Below are 23,494 nucleotides of genomic sequence, written 5' to 3' on the forward strand. Positions count from 1 at the left end.
TTATTGCAAAGCAGAACCTCACCTCAGTACCTCAATGGCAGTACAACAAGAAGCATCTCTTACTCACATGTCAAGGACATGGCCTAGATGCTGGCATTGGCTGGGTTCCCTCCAAGGTCTGGAGGTCAGCTGGCTGTTTTGGCTGGAGCACCTGGAATGACTCAGTTTTGCTTCACATGTCTCCCATTCTCCAGCAGGCTTGTCCGGGCATGTCCTCATGGTAGGTCTGAGGCATGGAAGAGAACAAGCCTCAGACCGCAAGCCCATTCCAAGCTTTTGCTTGCATTATCCATTGATGTCCAAGGCCCCAAGCCAGTCAGACGGCTGGGTCTTTGGCTTCGTGAGAGAGGCTTTCAGAGTTGTGTGGCAAAGGCTACAAAATTGGAACCATTTTTGTAATCTTATCACAACCAGAAATATGAACTTTTCAGATTTTGGACTCAAAAATAGAGAATCACGAACTCTTACACTTGGAAGGGACCTATGGTTCATTTATTCTTCTTCCATACTCAGTGTAGGAACCCTCATCTAGCATTGCTGACAGCTGTGTTGGGGTGCTGAATGCAGATGTCAATTTTGTGTTCACACCCCATACACATGATGAGTGGACACAATAGGGGGAAAAAAAAAAAACAACGCAGGAGTAGATATGAGCCAGTAATTCTGGAAAAATAGGGGCTTGTTTTATATATGCCATATTTCACTAATTCATTTAGATCTAGGTTTGGACTTCCCTCGTAACTCAGATGGTAACGAATCTGCCTGCAATGCAGGAGACCTGGGTTCAATCCCTGGGTCAGCAAGATCTGCTGGAGAAGGAAATGGCAACCCACTCCAGTGTTCTCTCTGGAAAATTCTGTGAACAGAGGAGGCTGGCAGGCTATCATCCATGGGGTTGTAAAGAATCAGACAAGACTGAGCAACTAACACTTTCACTTTTGTTTTTAAAGGACAGAAAGAGGGATCTTCATTTACCTTTTCAAGGATAACCATGTCTCACCTTGCTGCTGCTGCTAAGTCGCTTCAGTCGTGTCCGACTCTGTGTGACCCCATAGACGGCAGCCCACCAGGCTTCCCGTCCCTGGGATTCTCCAGGCAAGAACACTGGAGTGGGTTGCCATTTCCTTCTCCAGTGGATGAAAGTGAAAAGTGAAAGTGAAGTCGCTCAGTCGTGTCCGACTCCAGCGACCCCATGGACTGCAGCCTACCAGGCTTCTCCGTCCATGGGAGTTTCCAGGCAAAAGTACTGGAGTGGGGTGCCATTGCCTTCTCCGGTCTCACCTTGAATGAGACATAATTCAAAGACATGCTGACAGATATTTACAAAAATTCCAGAACTGGGTCATTCTTATATATTCCTATAATTTGCTTTTGCAAAAGCAAATCATTCTTGAGATGATGTAAGGACCCTTTCTGTGGATAGAACTTACAAGATGCAGAACTTTGGGGGCAGTAATTGTATGAATAAATTGCTACTTTTCAAGTTCTGTAAACCTAAAACCTCATAAATGTTCATGTGTTTACTTTTTATTTCAGTGATTGTGATTAGGATAATAAATGGTGCTTAGGGCTGAAAGAACTTAAAGATCACCTAGTCCATCGCTTTGTTTTTCAGCTCATTGTTCTTATCCAAGTTACACAGCTAGGTAGCTGCTCAGACTGGAGCCAAGACTCCTGACACCTAGTTCATGGCTCTTTTCATTGTCTAGCACTACCTCGCTGACCTAGAGGACTTAGAGCATCATGAAAAAAGACACATGCATGAGTAAGATACTAATATTACACAGACCAAAATTATGACTTAGGAAACCTTACTGTGGGCCCCAAATCCTGTTCTTCTTCAACAAAAATATTAACACATTTGGCTTAATTGCACAACAGAAGCACCAAAATAAATTTATATGGAGAGTGTGCTGGTTATTTGAAAAAGAATTACTTAATATTTAATTACTTCCTATTGCTTAATATAATTTTAAAAGGACATTTTCTCCTTCAGGCCAAGGGTTTTCACTGTTTTGAGATAACAACGGCAATATTTGTTGAAAGCCCATCTGTTTTCTTTTTAAAAATATTTAGACTATTCTAGTATAAAAAATGTTAATTTTGCCAAGTAAAAAGGAGGGCTGGCTAAGGGTCCAGTCTGAACCTGGTTCTTTCAAGGACTCTTGGGCAGATCATTTAATTTTTCTGAACTCAATTTTCACTTGTGAAAAATAGGAGCTTAGCACTGAGTGGTCCCTAGAGCATCTTTTGAACCTTAAATTTTATATTTTATGAAGACGGAGTCAGAATCTAAAGCTAAAGTTATGTATACGAGTGTCCCATTATGAAGAACATATTGGGAAGTAGCTATCATATCAATATTTATATTTCAAGCTAAATTTTCAAAGTAGCTAACAACTGGAAAAACCGGTTGGAATGGACAAAGCTATTCTCTTCATTGATTAGCATGAAAAGTGAATGTCTTCAGAGTGAAGAGTGTGATCAAAATGAGTGTGATGTTCTAGTGATAGGCGCAGATGGCTATAACATCACTACATCAAACAGATCAAGAATAAAGTTTGTTGAGATAGATAGGGCTTTGAGGAGATACTAACCTCTTTTTTTGGTATTCAGTTCAGTTCAGTTCAGTCGCTCAGTCATGTCTGACTCTGTGACCCCACGGACTGCAGCACACCAGGCCTTCCTGTCCATCATCAACTCCCGGAGTTTACCCCAAATCATGTCCATTGAGTCGGTGATGCCATCCAACCATCTCATCCTCTGTCGTCCCATTCTCCTCCTGCCCTCAATCTTTCCCCCAGCATCAGGGTCTTTTCAAATAAGTCAGCTCTTTGCATCAGGTGGCCAAAGTACTGGAGTTTCAGCTTCAACATCAGTCCTTCCAAAGAGCACTCAGGACTGATCTCTAGAGATGTATTAATTGTAGTTGGGCTTCCCCGGTGACACTGGTGGTAAAGAATCTGCCTGCCAATGCAGAGGTGGGTTCAGTCCTTGGGTTGGGCAGATCCCCTGGAGAAGAGAATGGCAACTCACTCCAGTATTCTTGCTGAGAAATCCCATGGAAAAGGAGGCTGGTGGGCTATAATCCATGGGGTCACAAAGAGTCAGACGTGACTGAGCAGCTAAACAGCAACAACAAAGTTATGCTTAAGACTTGAGTTCCAAGAGCTGGTGAAACTTTACAGTGCCTGCTTTGTGGAACAGAGAAAGGAAGAAGCTGAAAAGATAGTGTTTTGAGAAGTTCCTGATTAGATACCAGACAAATGAGTCTGGTGATTTTGGCTTGGAAAATTATCTAGTAGGTATAAACCAACACACACGAGATGAGATGTCTTAGAAATCTTGAAAATATATGCCAACCCTAAAAGAGATTTAAAGGTAAAGTGATGAGACATGTGGAAAGAAAGGTTCTGATTACATCTGGAGACAACACATGGTTTAGTTTAAGCTTGACTGAGCAAATAAAAGTAGTGAGAAATATGAAAATTATACTTAGGGGTTTGTATCTTTAAAAGTTTGCTAAGACTAGTTACTGTTGTATTTATTTTATATTAAATTTTTGGCAGTCCTACTTAGAAAATTTTTTTTTATATATTTTATTTATTTTTTAAATTAATTTTATTTTATTTTTAAACTTTACATAATTGTATTAGTTTTGCCAAATATCAAAATGAATCCACCACAGGTATACATGTGTTCCCCATCCTGAACCCTCCTCCCTCCTCCTTCCCCATACCATCCCTCTGGGTCGTCCCAGTGCACCAGCCCCAAGCATCCAGTATCGTGCATTGAACCTGGACTGAAAATTTTATATAACAAATGTCAGGCCAACTCCAAACTTCTTGCCAAATCATTTAAAATAAGGGTAACCTTTATTGAGCATTTACCGTGTGGGGGTGTTTGGAGACACAAGGGTAAAACACAATCGCTTAACACAGTGTCTAGGCAACCTTTTGATGCAAAGAGACCTTTCACTTAAAAGGTGACCAACCCTCTTCCTTACCTCAAAAGACCTGAAATTTAAGTTGGCCTAAATATTCCTGCTGTCTCAGTTATCCACCAGTTCCAACCTTAGTGATATCTATTATACTTTGTACTCCCAGGAATCAAGCTCAAGTTTGCTGGCTGACCTTTTGTATTTTGTGTTTTCAACTTCTGGCTGATATTCATGGGGATATGTCCTATTGCCAAGCTAAGTCCTGTCCATCCTATATTTATTTCCATCTCTTTGTGGGTCCCAGTCTCACAGAAAACATTCCTGTATGAATCCATTAACTGTGTCATCAGGCTCTCCCAAGAATCAAAGGCATGAATTATATTTTGGTAAGTAAAAGTTGGTACACAAAAGTTTAGCTTTTATTTTTCATATATGATGTTTATGTCTTTAGCTTTTAAAATCAGTCTCCTTGGCTTCAAAATTTAGCTCTGCCTGGAAATTAGTGACCATGAATGAGATACTTAACCTCTCTAGACCTCAGCGGACCATAATAATACCTACCTAAGATGGTTGTGCAAGAATTAATCTGTAGCTTTTATTATTGTATCTGGCCTGTAGTGAGCCCTCCATATAAGTTGGTTGCAACAGTAATAAGAGTACACTCAAAGTCAGAGTTTTCACCACCATGAGTTGCTGTTATAATGATGAGCTGCACTTCTTAGAAAAGATCAATAAAAACTGCTAGAGAATCAAGAAGGGCTTCATGCCCAACATGCAGGTTGAAGGAGTTTGCTGTGTGAATGATGCTTTGGAAAAATTAATGTTTGAAGAATTAAGGAATGCCTGTCGAGATGGTGGTGTTGGTACCTTTCTGCCAGCCATGAAACAAATTGGCACTGTGGCTGCCCCGCCTGGTATTGTTCATCGATCCATTGGTCTTCCTGATGTCCATTCAGCTTATGGGTTTGCTATTAGGAATAAGGCAGCCTTTAATATGAATGACCCTGAAGCAGTGGTATCTCCAGATGGTGTTGGATTTGACGTTAACTGTGGTGTCTGCTTGCTGAGAACCAATTTAGACGAAAGTGATGTTCAGCCTGGGAAGGAGAAACTCGTCTAAGCTATTTTGACCACAGTCCTGTTGGGGTGGGGTCAAAAGGTGTCATCCCAATGAATGCCAAAGACTTGGAGGAAGCCTTGGAGATGGGTATAGACTAATTCCTGAGAGAAGGCTATGCCTGGGCGGAGGACAAGGAGCATTGTGACGAGTACAGAAGGATGCTGCAAGCTGACCCCAATAAAGTCTCAGCGAGGACTAAGAAAAGAAGCCTTCCCCAGTTGGGGACTCTGGGAGCAGGCAACCACTATGTAGAAATCCAACTTGTTGCTGAGATTTTCAGTGAGTCTGTTGCTAAGAAAATGAGCATCAGCCATAAGAGACAGATGTGTGTGATGATCAAAAGTGGAAGCAGAAGCTTGGGCCACTAAGCCAGAGATGCTGTCATAGCTATGGGAAAAGCTATGAAGAGAGAGAGGATTATAGTCAATGATCATCAGTTGGCTTGTGCTCAAATTGCTTCCCCAAAGGGTCAGGACTACCTGAAGGCAATGGCAGCAGCTGAGAAAGAAAATCAGTCCTGCGTGTTCATTGGAAAGACTGATGCTGAAGCTGAAGCTCCAATACTTTGGCCACCTGGTGTGAAGAGCTGACTCCTTAGAAAAGACCCTGATGCTAGGAAAGATTGAAGGCAGGAAGAGAAGGGAATGACGGAGGATGAGATGGCTGGATGGCATCACCAACTCAATGGACAAGAGTTTAAGAAAGCTCTGGGAGGTGGTGATGGACAGGGAAGCCTGGCATGCTGCAGTCCATGGGCAAAGAGTTGGACACAACTGAGCAACTGAACTGAACTAAGAACCATGCCTGGGTCAACTGCTCTTCCATGACTTTCTTAACCTGTCAGGCTTTTGTCAAGGTCTTCAATGCAACCCCTGATGACTTGGACCTACATGTGATCTATGATGTTTCTCACAATATTGCCAAAGTAGAACAACATATAGTGGATGGGAAGGTGCGGACTCAGTACACAGGAAGGGGTCCACCTAAGCCTTCCCTCCTCACCATCCCCTCACTGCAGTTGATTACCAGCTCACTGGACAACCAGTGCTCATTGGTGGCACCATGGGAGCCTGCAGCTGTGTTCTTACTGGCACTGAGCAGGCCATGACTGAGACCTTTAGAACAACTTGTCATGGAGTGGGCCTTGCATTGTCCCAAGCAAATTCAAGACATAATTTAGATTTCCAGGATGTCTTAGACAAATTGGCAGATGTGGGAATTGCAATCCAAGTTGGCTCGCCCAGGCTGGTCACTGAAGAGGCACCTGAGTTCTCTACGAGCGTGACAGATGTGGTGAACACCTGCCATGATCCTGGAGTCAACAAGAAGGCCATTAATCTGAGGCCAATTGCTGTTCTCAAAGGATAGAATGCTGACTGCCACCACCGGACACCGCTGATCCTCACTGAAGTGGAAATGGACAAAAACACTCTTCAGACATTGGACTTGAGACCTGACAGGCTCCAGGGTGTGCTGCTCTAGCTGCCTGTTTTAGAATGGCTGGTGGGGCGGCTTCCAATTCTGGAGTCAATGTTGTAAACTTTCCTTCTGGAAGGAGTCACGTTGCCCCCATCTGGAAAGGAAGGCATATGCTTCCTCTCTGATTATCCCACAGATTTTTAGGAAAATCTGTTAGTGGGTGGGGCTAAATCAAAAAAATTGCCTTACTCAGTCACACAAGTCTTTCTTCACCAGAATGAAATTCTTTACATCAACCTCTTTTTCCGGCCCGAGAGGTGTTGTGAAGGCCATACCGTGAAATAGAAAGAGTTTGGAATGTTTCTTTTTTCTCTGTTTGTCACTTTGTTCACTTATCCACTCTTTCACCCCCTTGCCCTGCACTGAGAAAACCCTTAAAAACCATTTTTACTTGGTGCATACAAATGGGCTAAAGCAGGATGTTGAACAGATGGATAATGGTACAAGTTATAGAGGGGGGATGTGTGTGGAGATGTAGGGATGTTAACCTAACCCTAACCCAAAAGAGAAAATCACTCTTCCTAGACTTGTTACCTTTGTCTTTCTAAATAGAAGGCAGAGTTTTGACTTACCTGTAACAGTGGCATCAGCTGGTGTCTGTCATTAATTAGGCCTGGTCAGGGAGACTTTTCTTGAATAATAACTTGCACGGCTGCATCAGAGAACCCCCACAAAATACTGAGTATCTTTACATTTGTGACTGACATTATTATAAAACATCAAATGGCCACAACTGTGATGCTAATGGTTACTCTGTGTTGACAGGTTGACTAGTCTTGTGCTACCTAATCAGATGAGGTGCTATGTACTGTAATGCTCGAAGATGTTAAAGTTATAGGCTACTAAGGCCACAATTGAGTCCAAACACTAAAACAAAAAAACCTAATAAAGTTGTAATACATTGCCTATATGTCATCCTTAATATTTTATAGCTTAGGACAGTTAGTATTTCTACTTGATTCACTTTGGTCAGTGGTCCTGTTTTCTGATTTTCTCCCTGGTTACTTTCAGAGATGTACCTTAAAGATATTCTTTTCTAACACTTATTCCTCAAAGCCTGGCATGCTGAAGTCCATGCAGTCACAAAGAGTCAGACTTGACTGAGTGACTGAACTGAACTGATCTCTTAACTTATAATAGACCTCCCCTTCCCACTGGAGTATCTTCTAAATGCAGAGTATCTTCTAGAGGCTGGAATAAAGCTGACTTCCTCTGAAAAACATGTGACATGAAATAGCATGTCTTTACTCTGAAAACTCAGTGACTTTAATGATTTTGATGGTAGAGTTTGAAAGTTATCAACAAGTTGGTAATATTAATGCAACAATTTATAATTATTAATTGTATAGTATATAATCACTTACGCCTCTGGGTTGGACCAGTGACCACTATGCACAGGTGACTTAAGGATGCAGGTTACCTGTGAACACTGGAGGGCATTTGAAGATGAGAAACAGGCTTCTGGCAGGTGCTAGGTTCTCTAGAGATGAGGCAACACTGAGTATCTGTGTGGACTCCGTCTAACTGGGCTTTCCCGGTGATGTCATCTAGCAAAGTCCACTGTCCAAACTGCGATGTCAGTGTAAGAAATGCTGTTGACCATCCTAGGTGCATATGTTACGTCCTATTGGATGCTTTGAAAGTCACTCTTTGGGGAGGGGGTGGGGAGCAAATGAGGAAGAGAAATAAAGAGGAATGGTTTGTGCCATGGTGTTTCTGTATTATAAGCTTTTCTTATATGTAGCATTTCTCCCGGACTTGGCCCTTTTAATGACCTTGGGAAGTAATGGTTAATATTTTGAGTTCAAAAAGAAAACTGTAAACATTGTTTTCCTTGTTCTAAAGATGTTATTTTCCCAAAAAGCCATTTTAAAATGAATGTTCAAACGAAGTTGAAAAGATAGAGTACACTCAGTTTTTGCCTTATCTACTTAATCTAATCTCCATATAAAATGCAATTCCACTATACTATTATGATTAAGAATTATTTAGTAATCAATTATTATGTATTTAGTTCACTTTGGAAAATCAGTGATATGTAAAATGTAGTCGCCTCACCCCAAGGAACCTGTAATTTAACCTCCTGTCCACCTTGGCATTCACAGCTCTTATCTTCTCAGTTCAGTTCAGTCACTCAGTCATGTCCAACTCTTTGTGGACCCCAAGGACTACAGCACCAACTCCTGGAGTTTGCTCAGACTCATGTCCATCAAGTCGGTGATGCCATCCAGCCATCTCAACCTCTTGTCATCCCCTTCTCCTCCTGCCCTCAATCTTTCCCAGCATCAGGGTTTTTTCATATGAATCAGTTCTTTGCATCAGGAGGCCAAAGTATCGGAGTTTCAGCTTCAGCATCAGTCCTTCCAATGAATATTCAGGACTGATTTCCTTTAGGATTACTTCTTTGATCTCTTTGCAGTCCAAGGGACTCTCAAGAGTCTTCTCCAGCACCACGGTTAAAAAGCATCAGTTCTTTGGCTCTCAGCTTTCTTTATGGTCCAACTCTCACATCCATACATGACTACTGGAAAAACCATAGCTTTGACTATACAGACCTTTGTTGGTAAAGTCATGTCTCTACTTTTTAATATGCTGTCTAGGTTTGTCATAGCTTTCTTCCAAGGAGCAAGCATCTTTTAATTTCATGACTGCAGTCACCATCTTTAGTGATTCTGGAGCCCAAGTAAATAAAGTCTGTCCCTGTTTCCATTGTTTCCCCATATGTTTGTCTTGAAGTGATGGGACCAGATGCCATGATCTTTGTTTTTTGAATGTTGAGTTTTAAGCCAGCTTTTTCACTCTCCTCTTTCACTTTCATCAAGAGGTTCTTTAGTTCCTCTTAGCTTTCTGCCATAAGGGTTACCTTCTGAATCACATCTATTTTTTAAAATTTATTTTGATGTATTTCTTGGAGAATAATTGCTCTACAATGCTGTGTTGGTTTCTGCCTTACGAAAATATGAATTAGCCATAAATATACATATGTCCCCTCCTTTTGTGTCTCCATCTCACCCGCCTCCATCCCACCCCTCTGGTCATCAGAGAGCACTGAGCTGAGCCCCTTGTGTTGTACAGCAACTTCCCACTGGCTTTCTGTTTTACAGTAATTTATATATTTCAATGCTATTTTCCCAATTTGTTCCATCCTCTCCTTCCCCTACTGTGTCCATAAGTCTGTTCTCTATGTCTGCATCTCTATTCCCGCCCTGCAAATAGATTCATCAGTACCATTTTTCTAATTTCATGTTATTATACGATAGTTGTTTTTCTCTTCCTGACTTTCTTCCCTCTAACAGGCTCTATGTTCGTCCACCTGTGATCTGCTGTCAGAATTCTGGTGTTAAGCCAGGTACTGAACATCTTGAATCTTGCCAGTCTAAGGACAAGCTGAATACAGTGGTGGGCAGTCAGTTCCAACTGCAGGAGACCGGTTTCTGCCATCTTGGCACTTGACTGCTGCTTGGCCTCACTGCCTTTGACTTGAACATATGTTTACTTCATTGTCTACCTTCTGCCTCCTCACTTTCATTTTGACTCTTTGGCATAATCCCATCGACATAAAGCTTTGATTTTTGACTACTAGGTCACTTATCTGACTGATCATTTCTCATTGCTTGAATCATGTCTAGACTTTGCTGTCACTTAGCCATGGTTATGCATGCCACTCAGCCCTGGCCTCAATACTGTCTTGGAATCTTCTCCGGAGTGGCAGACTGTCCATGCCCCTTAGCTTTGGACCCTTTTTGATTGTGCTGTTCCCCAGTAGCCAGCCAGCTGCCTGGCACTGCACTTAATGTATCTTTGTTTATTAAACACTTAATTGAATAAGATATAGATTTCATCTTCTAGGTGCCAGGTTGAGTTGAGCCAAAAATACGTTCATCTCATATCTATGTGTGTGCTTAGTCACTCAGTTGTGTCTGACTCTTGTGACCCCATAGACTGTAACCTGCCAGGCTCCTCTATTCATGGGATTCTTCAGGCAAGAACACTGGAGTGGGTTGCCATTTCCTTCTCCAAGGGATCTTCCCAACCCAGAAATCGAATCCTGGTCTCCTGCATTGCAGGCATATCTATGCAGTTGGCTTTTTAATTTCTGGAAGCAGAGACTGTCATATTCTTGTTTCATTTGTAGCACAGTGACATCTTATAAATAGTTGTTATCGATGGTGAGTTTAATGATAATGGAAAAAGGAGGAGAGGTGGTTTATCTTAGTGCTTAGATAAGTCATTCTCTTGGCATTAGTCTGTTGTTCAGATCCCTAAGCATGACTGAAGTAACACCACTAATCATAAGGACCTTTCCTTCCCCTTCTTTCTCTCTCTCTCTTTTTGCCTAGTGCACAGACCTGTGAAAATTATTATGTAATTTTAGGCATAAAAATAATGACACCAAATATTATTTATTTGAAATTATCATGACAAATATATAAAACTATACATTGATTAAGTCAAAGAAAATAAATTTTTAGGAAGTAAAAAGAAGCCATTTACAAGTTTATTAAGTTACAATTTCCTCATTATGGGATTATTTTGGTAGTATTCAGTATCACAGGTATGAACTATTTTGTTGCTTGTTAAAACTTTTTATTGTTGTTTAGTTGCCAAGTTGTGACCCCATAGACTGTAGGCCACCAGGCTCCGCTGTCCATGGGAATTCCCAGGCAAGAATATTGGAGTGGATTGTCATTTCCTTCTCCAGGGGATCTTCCCAACCCAGGAGTTGAACCCATGTCTTCTGCATTGCAAGCCAATTCTTTACCTATGAGCCACCAGGAAACTTTTTATAGATATTTGTCTTGAGAAGTTCTAGGTATAGCATCTTTACTGTTGGATAATCCCTGTTTTTCCTTTAGCCAATACTTTTATGTTCATTATTTTGTTCCTTGAGGATTCAAAGTATACATTTTGCTATACATGGGAATTTTCTATAAAATATTAGTTATAGTATGTTGGCTTCATAATGAGATTTCCAGGTATTCTTTCTTGCAGGCAGATGTTAACTATATTTAAAACAAACAAACAAAAACAACCAGACTATATTTATGCACATTTTTATTGTCTCCCTCTCTCTTTCTCTTTCTCAATATGGTTTCAATTCATTAAATGAAAGATTTCTTTAAAAATAAGTTTTAAGCCTTTTCTTAATAATAATTGATTTTGGAATAACTTAGCTATGTTTGCTCCAGGGCTTCAGTTCACCACTTATTTACTCCAGCCCTTCCCAAAATTAAATGTTGCACATGTGGAACTGATTCCCTTCAAATGGATGTGCTGTTTACTCCCAAAGCAATGTCAGTTTTTGGCTTTTAGTAATGGTAATGGGTCAGAAAAGTACCCATCCACGTCTGTCAGATAATCGACATTATTGAAATGTAAGCCGCTGGGAAGGTAGGGAAGTAAGTACTCAGTGACTTATTTATTTAAATTAAGAGAAAACTTAGAGAATCATCTGATACAAAGATGGATTTCCCTGATAGCTAGTTGGTAAATAATTCGTCTGCAATGCAGGAAACCCAGGTTCTATTCCTGGGTCGGGAAGATCCCCTGGAGAAGGGAAAGGCTACTCACGCCACTATTCCTGGGCTTCCCTGGTGGCTCAGCTGGTAAAGAATCTGCCTGCAATGTGGGAGACTGGGTTCTATCCCTAGGTTGGGAAGATCTCCTGGAGAAGGGAAAGGCTACCCACTCCGACATTCTGGCCTGGGGAATTCCATGGACTGTATAGTCCATGGGGTCGCAAAGAGTCGGACACAACAGAGTGACTGTCACTTTCACTGATACAAAGACAAATAACAAGACAAACCAAACAGTTAAACTCTAGTAAGATAAATTTCAAACATACTAAGAATATTAAAAGAATAAGATTCAGTTGGTCCTTTGTATTGTGGGTTCCACATCCACAGATTCAACCAACTGTGGATGAAAAATATTTGGGAAAAAAATTCAGAAATTTCCAAAAAGCCAAAAGCATACAATTTTATTTTGTTTGCATTTGGATAATCACATTGTCCCAGAGCTACTAACTGAATAATACATTATTTCCCCATTGATTTGTAAAACTATTTCCTTTTTATATAAAGATCCTGCTCTGATTCTGAGAATCTGATTCTGAGAATCTATTCTGAGCTCTCTTTGCTATTTCTTTCCTCTGCTTGTCAATAAAATGATAGTTTTAATAACTATAACTTTATAACTGTTTTCACTTTTTGATTCTTCTGGAAGAAACTTTGTTCTACTTCAAAACTGTTTTGGCTATTTATGGCCACTTTTGCTTCCAAAGGAATTTTAAAATCAACTTTTAACGAAATCGCATAATTATGAATTAATTTAGGGAATTTTGACATCTTTATGACATCTTCTCACCCATTGACATATAATTAATTCTCCATTTATTTTAGATATTTTAAAATGATTTTTGATAAAATTTTAAAATTCTCTCCAAAAGATCTTACATATTAAAAAAATTTACTCCTAGCTATTTCATGCTAGTTATATTTTAAAGATGTATCTTTTTAAGCATTTTTCTTTATCTTATTGTTTTAGACATTAATTTTTAAAAAATTTACAAATTCAGAGTTGCATTGCTTATTCATGTAAAGATTTCTCATGTTATTAAGTATCCTTCAACATAAGATTTTTGGGGTCTCTGCATTAATATTCCAAAGTAGATATGCTATAATTTAATTATTTCCCTGATTATTGGTGTTTACATTGTTTCTCAGTTCAGTTCAGTTCAGTCGCTCAGTCGTATCCAACTCTTGTGACCCATGAATCACAGCATGCCAGGCCTCCCTCCATCACCAACTCCCGAATTCACCCAGACTCACGTCCATCAAGTCAGTGATGCCATCCAGCCATCTCATCCTCTGTCGTCCCCTTTTCCTCCTGCCCCCAATCCCTCCCAGCATCAGAGTCTTTTCCAAGGAGTCAACTCTTCTCATGAGGTGGCCAAAGTACTGGAGTCTCAGCTTTAGCATCATTCCTTCCAAAGAAATCCCAGGGCTGATCTCCTTCACAATGGATTGGTTGGATCTCCTTGTAGTCCAAGGGACTCTCAAGAGTCTTCTCCAACACCACATTTCAAAAGCATCAATTCTTTGGTGCTTAGCCTTCTTCACAGTCCAACTCTCACATCCATACAAGACCACAGGAAAAACCATAGCCTTGACTAGACGGACCTTTGTTGGCAAAGTAATGTCTCTGCTTTTGAATATGCTATCTAGGTTGGTCATAAGTTTCCTTCCAAGGAGTAAGCATCTTTGAATTTCATGGCTGCAGTCATCATCTGCAGTGATTTTGGAGCCCAAAAAAATAAAGTCTGACACTGTTTCCACTGTTTCCCCATCTGTTTCCCATGAAGTGATGGAACTGGATGCCATGATCTTCGTTTTCTAAATATTGAGCTTTAAGCCAACTTTTTCACTCTCCATTTTCACTTTCATCAAGAGGCTTTTTAGTTCCTCTTCACTTTCTGCCATAAGGGTGGTGTCACATTTGCAATTTTAAACAAGACTATAAACAACTTTCTTGATAAATCTTTGCACCCCACAATAATTATTTATTTAGGATTCATTCCTAGGACTCAAATTGCTGAGTTAAAAGGTATGCTCTTTTTCTTTGATTTTTGTTATAGTTAAAATCATCCAGCAGTGTTGGTTCAGAAATCATAATATCACATAAAAGAACATGGTATGAATTACAAAATAAAATATATTTATTGATGTGGACTGTGTCATGAAGAGAGCAAATTATAAATGATATTTAAGTATTTTATTTTACTTATGCTTATATTGAGCAATAAAAAGGAGAGTAAATAAGTGAATGAATACATGATTCTGGAAGGGTACTCAACAAGAAGCTAGTAATAGCCTTGGGTAAGGGAATTTGCAGGTTTTTATTTTCTACTTTTTTCTTCTCTTTCTTATTTTCAGCAATGCACATGAATTATTTATAAATAAAATAATTTTAAATTTTGATATCTTCATGTAGGTTTAGTGGAATAATATTTCTCCTTCATTTCTTTAATATTTGAGAGGTTTTCTTCATGGAAATTTTTTTTTCTTCATAGCAATTTTTAAAATGTGTTTCTTTTGCTCTTTTAAGAATGAGGTTGACCAGCTGTATTACTATAACAACCGTGTACATTATGATCATGGTCTTTAGTTGCTAAATTTCACAACTCTAATTATTTTATTCCCCATTAGACACTTAACTATATTTTAAGCGAGCTCAGAAGTATCATGGAATGAATTCATTCAACATCAGCATTATAATATTGAAATGTCAATGACCAATGGCTGTTTTGTATGTGTATATTAATATACTTCTTGGTTACAAAGGTAGCCACTATTACAAGTGAAAAGAATACATGAAATCCACTACTGCCTACTCTTTCCCCCTCTTTGCTTAAAACTGAAGCACAAATGACTAGTGTGATTCACTCATGAGGTACTTCATAAAGCTGTAGAGAAATAAGTTAATTTTTCCATTCCTTATCAGAATGTTTTCAATCCCTCTTGAAGGTAAACAACACAAAGAGATTTCGTGAACAATAAAAGCTTTCCAACAATTGAGAGAAAAGTTGTTCTGAGACAATAGCATGTGCCCCATCCTTTTATTTGAATGTGTTTTCTTAAGGCAATTACTGGCAGTTTGATGATTTTATGTTGAGAGTTATCTTTTTCTCAGCAAGGCATCACAGTAGCATCAGGTTTTCTTTCAGAGAGATTTGTAACTGACACCTGGTAGTTCATTCTGGCTGCTTGCTTCACGTTCGCTAAGCAGCACACCCCATTCTGAAAGATTGCAACGCTGAAATATGTTTATTTGGGCACCTTCTGCAGTCAAGGTAATTCACCCCATCTGCAAAGAATAAAATGGAAAAAGGCAACCCAATCTGTGTGACCTTAAGCTTTGACTGAAACCTAAGAGATGGGTTAGCTTATCTGAGGAGAGCTTGGTGTTAAAGACACCAAGGTTATGGGCTCGATCCCATTACGGGGTGGTGAAACTCAAAGGAAAAGCTCCATTGCCTTGACACAGACTCCTTAGGGCTCTGCTAGCCATTCAGAGTGGAGCAAAGGAGTGTGGATTTTTTTTTTAATTAATCATGTCATAATTGTTTTTTTTAAGTCCCTCAGTTGTGTCCAACTCTTTGCTACCCCATGGACTATACAGTCCATGGAATTCTCTAGGCCTGAATACTGGAGTGGGTAGCCTTTCCCTTCATGATTTAGGGAGTTTCCAACTTGAAGCTTCTTCCAGCCCAGCGTTTCTCATGATGTACTCTGCATAGAAGTTAAATAAGCAGGGTGACAATATACAGCCTTGACGGACTCCTCTTCGTGTTTGGAACCAGTCTGTTGTTCCATATCCAGTTCTAACTGTTGCTTCCTCACCTGCATATAGGTTTCTCAAGAGGGAGGTCAGGTGGTCTGGTATTCCCATCTCTTTCAGAATTTTCCACAGTTTATTGTGATCCCTACAGTCAAAGGCTTTGGTGTAGTCAATAAAACAGAAATAGATGTTTTTCTGGAACTCTCTTGCTTTTTCGATGATCCAGCAGATGTTGGCAATTTGATCTCTGGTTCCTCTGCCTTTTCTAAAACCAGCTTGAACATCTGGAAGTTCACGGTTCACGTATTGCTGAAGCCTGGCTTGGAGAATTTTGAGCATTACTTTACTAGCATGTGAGATAAATGCAATTATGTGATAGTTTGAGCATTCCTTGGCATTGCCTTTCTTTGGGATTGGAATGAAAACTGACCTTTTCCAGTCCTGTGGCCACTGCTGAGTTTTCCAAATTTGCTGGCATATTGAGTGCAGCACTTTCACAGCATCATCTTTCAGGATTTTAAAGAGCTCCACTGGAATTCCATCACCTCCACTAGCTTTGTTCGTAATGATGCTTTCTAAGGCCCACTTGACTTCACATTCCAGGATGTCTGGCTCTAGGTGAGTGATCACACCATCTTGATTTTCTGGGTCATGAAGCTCTTTTTTGTACAGTTCTTCTGTGTATTCTTGCCACCTCTTCTTAGTATCTTCTGCTTCTGTTAGGTCCATACCATTTCTGTCCTTTATTGAGCCCATCTTTGCATGAAATGTTCCCTTGGTATCTCTGATTTTCTTGAAGAGATCTCTAGTCTTTCCCATTCTGTTGTTTTCCTCTATTTCTTTGCATTGATCGCTGAAGAAGGCTTTATCTCTTCTTGCTATTCTTTAGAACTCTGCATTCAGATGCTTATATCTTTCCTTTTCTCCTTTGCTTTTTGCTTGTCTTCTTTTCACAGCTATTTGTAAGGCCTCCTCAAACAGCAATTTTTCTTTTTTGCATTTCTTTTCCATGGGGATGGTCTTGATCCCTGTCTCCTATACAATGTCACGAACCTCAATCCATAGTTCATCAGGCACTCTATCTATCAGATCTAGTCCCTTAAATCTGTTTCTCACTTCCACTGTATAATCATAAGGGATTTGATTTAGGTCATACCTGAATGGTCTAGTGGTCTTCCCTACTTTGTGGAATCAAGATTGCCTGGAGAAGTATCAATAACCTCAGATATGCAGATGACACCACCCTTATGGCAGAAAGTGAAGAGGAACTAAAAAGCTTCTTGATGAAAGTGAAAAAGGAGAGTGAAAAAGTTGGCTTAAAGCTCTACATTCAGAAAACAAAGATCATGGCATCTGGTCCCATCACTTCATGGGAAATAGATGGGGAAACAGTGGAAACAGTGTCAGACTTTATTTTTTTGGGCTCCAAAATCACTGCAGATGGTGATTGCAGCCATTAAATTAAAAGACGCTTACTCCTTGGAAGGAAAGTTATGACCAACCTAGACAGCATATTGAAAAGCAGAGACATTACTTTGCCGTCCGTCTAGTCAAGGCTATGGTTTTTCCAGTGGTCATGTATGGATGTGAGAGTTGGACTGTGAAGAAAGTTGAGTGCCGAAGAATTGATGCTTTTGAGCTGTGGTGTTGGAAAACACTCTTGAGAGTCCCTTGGACTGCAAGGAGATCCAACCAGTCTGTTCTAAAGGAGATCAGCCCTGGGTGTCCTTTGGAAGGAATGATGCTAAAGCTGAGACTCCAGTACTTTGGCCACCTCATGCGAAGAGTTGACTCATTGGAAAAGACTCTGATGCTGGGGGCAGGGGGGGTTGGGGGCAGGAGAAAAAGGGGACGACAGAGGATGAGATGGCTGGATGGCATCACCGACTCAATAGACGTGAGTCTGAGTGAAGTCCGGGAGTTGGTGATGGACAGGGAGGCTTGGCATGCTGCGATTCATGGGGTCACAAAGAGTTGGACACGACTGAGCGACTGAACTGAACAAGTTGAAGCTGGTTGTGGGATCAGGGAAGAGGACTAACTGAGGCTGGAAGAGAGGACCTAGAGTGCCTTGGGCCAGGGCACAGTGGAGGGGTAAGGAAAGCTACATAGGTTTCAGGAAGTGGATGTCAGTCCAGGCACTGTATTTAGTGGGTGAAGCAAAGAAAAGTGAGTTCAGCCACCAGGAATGTTTTCAGATGGAGTCACGGCATAAGCTGGTGTCAGGTCTGCCTGTAAGGAAGATAACCATGGCAGGTAAGGGCCAAGGTCCATGCTGGAAGATGCACTGGCAGTTGGCATAAATGGTTCGCCAGCCACCACTGAGTTCAGGGCTGAGGCTCGCTTCTGAAATGCTTGGGCAGAAGCCTGACATCTAGAATGTGATCAATCAAACCACCAGGGAGTAATGTAAGTGAGGAATAGAGGACGTTTGGTGAACTATACACCTGTCTTCTAAGGTCTTGGATGTGGATGTGGAATATATGCTGCTCTGTGTCTGGGAGCCCGATTTCACCACAAGCTTCATCAGACTGGCAGGTAGAAGTTCTGACGCACTGTCTCTGCCTGCAGTGGCTGGCTCGGGGCCAGGGAGAAACTGAACTGTAGGTGTGGGCCACAAACAAATCCAGCTGTGAGATGCTATGGAGGAGGAGACAGAGGACAAGAGAGGGGGTTGTGACCAGGTGTCATGACTGCAGAAACTAGGTGGAGAGAATGTTCCATTGGCAGTAACATCCTTTTCATCTCTGACATAGTTCCCAAAGGATTTCATGCAGACTGTTCAGGTATAAATTTCTGCAAAGATGGAAATGTTCAGTTCTGTCCATTTTGGTAGTCGCTAGCTACATGTAGGGGCTTCCCTGGTGGCTCAGACCATAAAGAATCTTCCTGCAATGCAGAAGACCCCTATTTGATCCCTGGGTTGGGAAGATCCCCTGGAGAAGGAAATGCTACACTTTCCAGTATTTTTGCCTAGGAAATCCCATGGACAGAGGAGCCTGGCGAGCTACAGTCCATGGGGTTGCAAAGAGTCAGACACAACTGAGTGAGCAACACATTAGCACACAGCTGAATGTAGCTGTTGAGTACTTGAAATGTTGCTAGCATGACTGAGGAACTTTTTAATTCAAGTTCAGTGTAGAGGGCAACATGTAGCTAGTGGCTGCTGGATTGGACAGAGCAGATTTAGATGCTAGGGTAAGTAGTAACAAACCCTATACTTAGAAGAGCAAACTGATAATTATAAATAAATGAGCAGGGCAAAGCCCAAATGGTTCTTTCCCTTTGGCCTTGGCTGTGCACCCAACCCCAAATAAGTAGCATTCATTTTTAAAATTTTTAGACTGTAAACTCATCTGTCTATAGTGATCAAATTCATCTTGTGGAGATTCTGCACAGAGAAGGTATTGAATTCATTTTCTAGACCTGTATTGTACCACAGTTGGTCTTTCTGTAATATGGTGATTAAAAATCATATTGGTATTTATCATAAGCAATAGGTAGTTAATGTATCAATTTCCAGATATTCCTGTCCAGTGGTATAGTCGTTTTCCAAGTAGTTTCCGGAGCAGACAACTCAAATCTATTCAAGTACAGGAAGAAAATAATGTGTTTTTTTTGTTCTCATTGCTGCTGCTGCTAAGTCGCTTCAGTTGTGTCTGACTCTGTGCGACCCCATAGACGGCAGCCCACCAGGCTTCTCTGTCCCTGGGATTCTCCAGGAAAGAATACTGGAATGGGTTGCCATTTCCTTCTCCATTGGTGTCCAATTGGTCTCATTAAGAAACTTGTATTTCAGCTTGTATGTTTTAGTCCCATAATATGTTAGTACAGTGGTATGTGCCTGCCTGCTCAGTCGTGTCCAACTCTGCGATCCCATGGACTGTAGCCCCCCAGGCTTTTCTGTCCATGGGATTTCACAGGCAAGAATACTGGAACCAGTTGCTATTTCCTCCTCCAGGGGATCTTCCTGACTCAGGAATCGAACCCGAATCTTCTGTGTCTCTGTAATTAAAATATATACATCCATTAGGGCTCCTTGCTCAAGTATTTTTTCCTAATAGAGATATGTGGTCAAAAAAATACACAGCTCTCTGCTCAACAGTATATCCTATAGACAAAACTAGTCCTGAGGCTAAACAATATGATTGAATATTGTTTAGGATCCATATTGCTGGATCCTAAACTCAGATATTTTGATAACAGAGTAACAGGGAAAGTATAGTTATGGAAAGCTTTTCTTTATAGGTTTTTCAATAACTCTGTTAACCAATTCCCTGATAGCTCAGTTGGTAAATAATCCACCTGCAATGCAGGAGACCCCAGTTTGATTCCTGGGTCAGGAAGATCCTCTAGAGAAGGGATAGGCTACCCACTCTAGTAATCTGGCCTGGAGAATTCTGTGGACTGTGTAGTCCATGGGGTTGAAATAATTGGACACGACTGAGCGACTTTCACTTCAATATTAACCGATTCACTTATTTTAAGTTTCATAGCTCTTTTATGCTCAGTGAATTTTCCTGTTTCTTCCCATGTCTGTATCTCTCCAAGGTTTCATTTCCTGTATCTTTATAGTGACCTCTAACAATATCTGAAAATCAATCAGAGGCTTTAAAATTGTTTCATCTCACTTTATAACCTGCTCTGACTTGGAAAGGACCTCTGTCACAGCTGCCTCCACAAGTGGTGTAAAATGAATAGTGTCACAAACTAGTCCTGGGAGCATCTTCTTCCTTAAGCATAGGTATCATTCTGATTTTGAGATAGCAATCTGTGCTTCTACTGCCTCTTTCCAAACCAATTAGGTGAGACACTCTGAGAGAGGCTACCAGAATTGTTTTCAAAACTCCCCACGTGATTCTAATACATGCTGTCTGTTTTCCTCTAGCACTGTTAAGCACCATCAGATATTGCATAGTTTTTGCACACGTGTTTACTGCGTAACCCAATAGTTACCCACTAATCACTTGTGGCCATCTAAACTTTGATGAATTAAAATTAAATAATGTTACAAATACCTCAGTTGCACCAGCCACATTCATGAGTGGCTAGTGGCTACCATATTGTCCAGCCCAGCAACATAACATTTCCACGATCACAGAGAAGTCCACTGAGTGAAGTTACCAACTGGGAAATGTCAGATTGGAGAAGTGAAGGAGGGAGCATACGATGCAATAGAAATACCAACCTTTCTGGGTGGTTGGTAGATGCTGGATCTTATACTACATTTGGAGCTTAGTTTATGAATCCCTTAATTTTTAGATTCAGTTGAAATGAGTTTTAGTTAATTTAAGTGAAGTACTGGTTTGATTTTATATGATTTGCTTAGCCTTGGAATTGGAAGTTTTAGTCACTCGGTCGTGTCTGACTGTTAGCGACCCTATGGGCTCACCAGGCTCTTCGGTCCATGGACTTCTCCAGCCAAGAATACTGGAGTGGGTATCCATTCCCTTCTTTCTCCGGGGGATTTTCCTGACCCAGGGATTGAACCTGTGTCTCTTGCATTGCAGGCAGACTCTTTACCATGTGAGCTACCAGGGATTCCAGTTGCTTAGCCTATCTTTGTTTAACTTATCTCCCTTGTTAGAGTGCTTTTAGCAGCATCTCAGTTAATCGCTGTCTCAGTTTTTGTTGCGTGTGTCATTTAGAAACAGTTGAATCACAGAAGTTATCCCCTCTGAAATCTGTATTGTTTTACGGAAAAGGTTAACAGCTGGTGAAAATAGCCCCAAGGTTTCTAATCCCACCAAAGGAAAATATGGTGCCAGTCACTGCCTTGTACTGTGACATTTGTGAAATCTAGGGATGGATTACTTGAAATCCCAATTTCAAATTACTTGAAATCCTATTCATGACCCGATGCTTCTATTCACACCATTGTGTAGATTTTCACCAGTATCTTGTGTTTCACTTTGTATACCCTCCTGCTGTTTCTCGGACACTTTCAAAAAGTCCCTTCCTTGCATATAAACAGAACACATCAGTCCATTAATGGAGCTCATTATGCTCATTTGTCTTTGCCAAGAACTCTTGGAAATGATCGCAAATGACTATGTAATTATAATTAAGATCACAGAGATGCATTCACTTTATTTTTAACAAGTTCATTCTGTTAAGTTTCACCCTATTTCAAATAATGACATTTGCTGGTACAAAGAAGAATTATTAAAATAACAGTTTAACTCATATTTTTGGTGGATAAGCTGGTTATTATATTTGATAATTGTAATGAGTAGCTGATAGTATGTAGGTAATAAATCGAGGGAGTTTATTCTCTTAGAATACCTATGAACAGCTTCTTCTGATAGGACCTGGTAACCAAAGTGATCTCTTTTTCCCATTTTTATCCACTTATCTTCAGTTTTAATTTTGTTCTCTCAAAGACGGCTGAGTCCTTCCAGTGTGATATTTTAGAAATTGTAACACTGTGAATAAGAATAACATATATCAGATCTTCTTTTCACTTACTGAGCTAAAAATTATAAGCATCACTCAATTACCAGAAAATTCTTTTAACAATCAGGTCCTTAGTTCAAAAATGATTCCTTTTTAAAAGTTGTGATAATCTTGTAATTTTCGAAGTAGCATCTTTAGAAACCCCCCATCTGCCCATTATTCTCCTTGTTTCCATTTAGGATATTTCATCAAAACTTAAATTTTTCTTTCTCCTGCTGCATGTGGTCTTTATGTGCTTTCACTGTGAAAAAATAAAATCTTTAGTTTCAGGAGCTCTGTGTTCTATTCCTTCACTTTAAAATCATGGGAAAAATAACTGTCATTTCCTTATCCCTGTCTTCAATTCCCTCATCATTTTCAAAGAGCCAATTTTCTCTCTTTTTTTCCTGTCTACTTTAAGGAACTTTTTGCTTTGCTCCATTCTCTGCAATTCAGGGCTCACAATTTCTTTGAGCTTCTCAGATTATCCTCTGTCCTTCCTTGTGTATACTTTTTTTTTTAATTAAAAAAATCCCTTCAACCTTCTTTGGACTTCATCATATGTACATTGCCATATTGAAAATTCATCTGCTTATTGACCAAAATTAACTTTCTGTCCTGCTTAATCATATTGGATGTGTATCTTCCAATATGAGTTAAAAAATCATCGTGTATCATGAAAGAATTTTCTGGCATATTCATATTATTGCATAATATGCAATGAAGTCAAAGTAAAATAACTCATAATGAATATTCTATCAAGAAACAATCATCGGAATCTGCATATCCTGAGGACTGAATCAACAAGCCCATAAGACAAATCATCATGACATTTGACAAATCATAGCAGTATTGGAGATGATATAATGAGACTCTAATGCTGGAAAAGGTTGAAGGCAGGAGAAGAAGGGGATGACAGAGGACAAGATGGTTGGATGGCATTACCAATTCACTGGACGTGAGTTTGAGTGAGCTCTGGGAGATGATGAGGCACAGAGAGGCCTGGCATGCTGCAGTCCCTGGGATCACAAAGAGTTGGACATGACTGAGTGACTAAATAACAACAATAGTGAGTAAAAGGACATGGACATTGAGATGAACAGTCTTGAGTTCTAATTTTTTGTCAGTTCCTAATTGTGTGCCTTTGGGTAAAGCCATCGTTACCTCCCTGAGCTCTTTCA

The 23,494-nt window shown here is 40.3% G+C and overlaps 1 protein-coding gene across 4 annotated transcripts in view; it reads left to right on the forward strand.

Moving 5' to 3' along the window:
* Positions 1-23,494, forward strand: part of ESR1 (estrogen receptor 1) — a 407,047-nt gene that overhangs the window by 204,592 nt on the left and 178,961 nt on the right. The gene's annotated exons all lie outside the window — the stretch shown is intronic.

Source organism: Bos javanicus, chromosome 9 (assembly GCF_032452875.1).
Source record: "Bos javanicus breed banteng chromosome 9, ARS-OSU_banteng_1.0, whole genome shotgun sequence".
NCBI classification, from domain to species: Eukaryota; Metazoa; Chordata; class Mammalia; order Artiodactyla; family Bovidae; genus Bos; species Bos javanicus.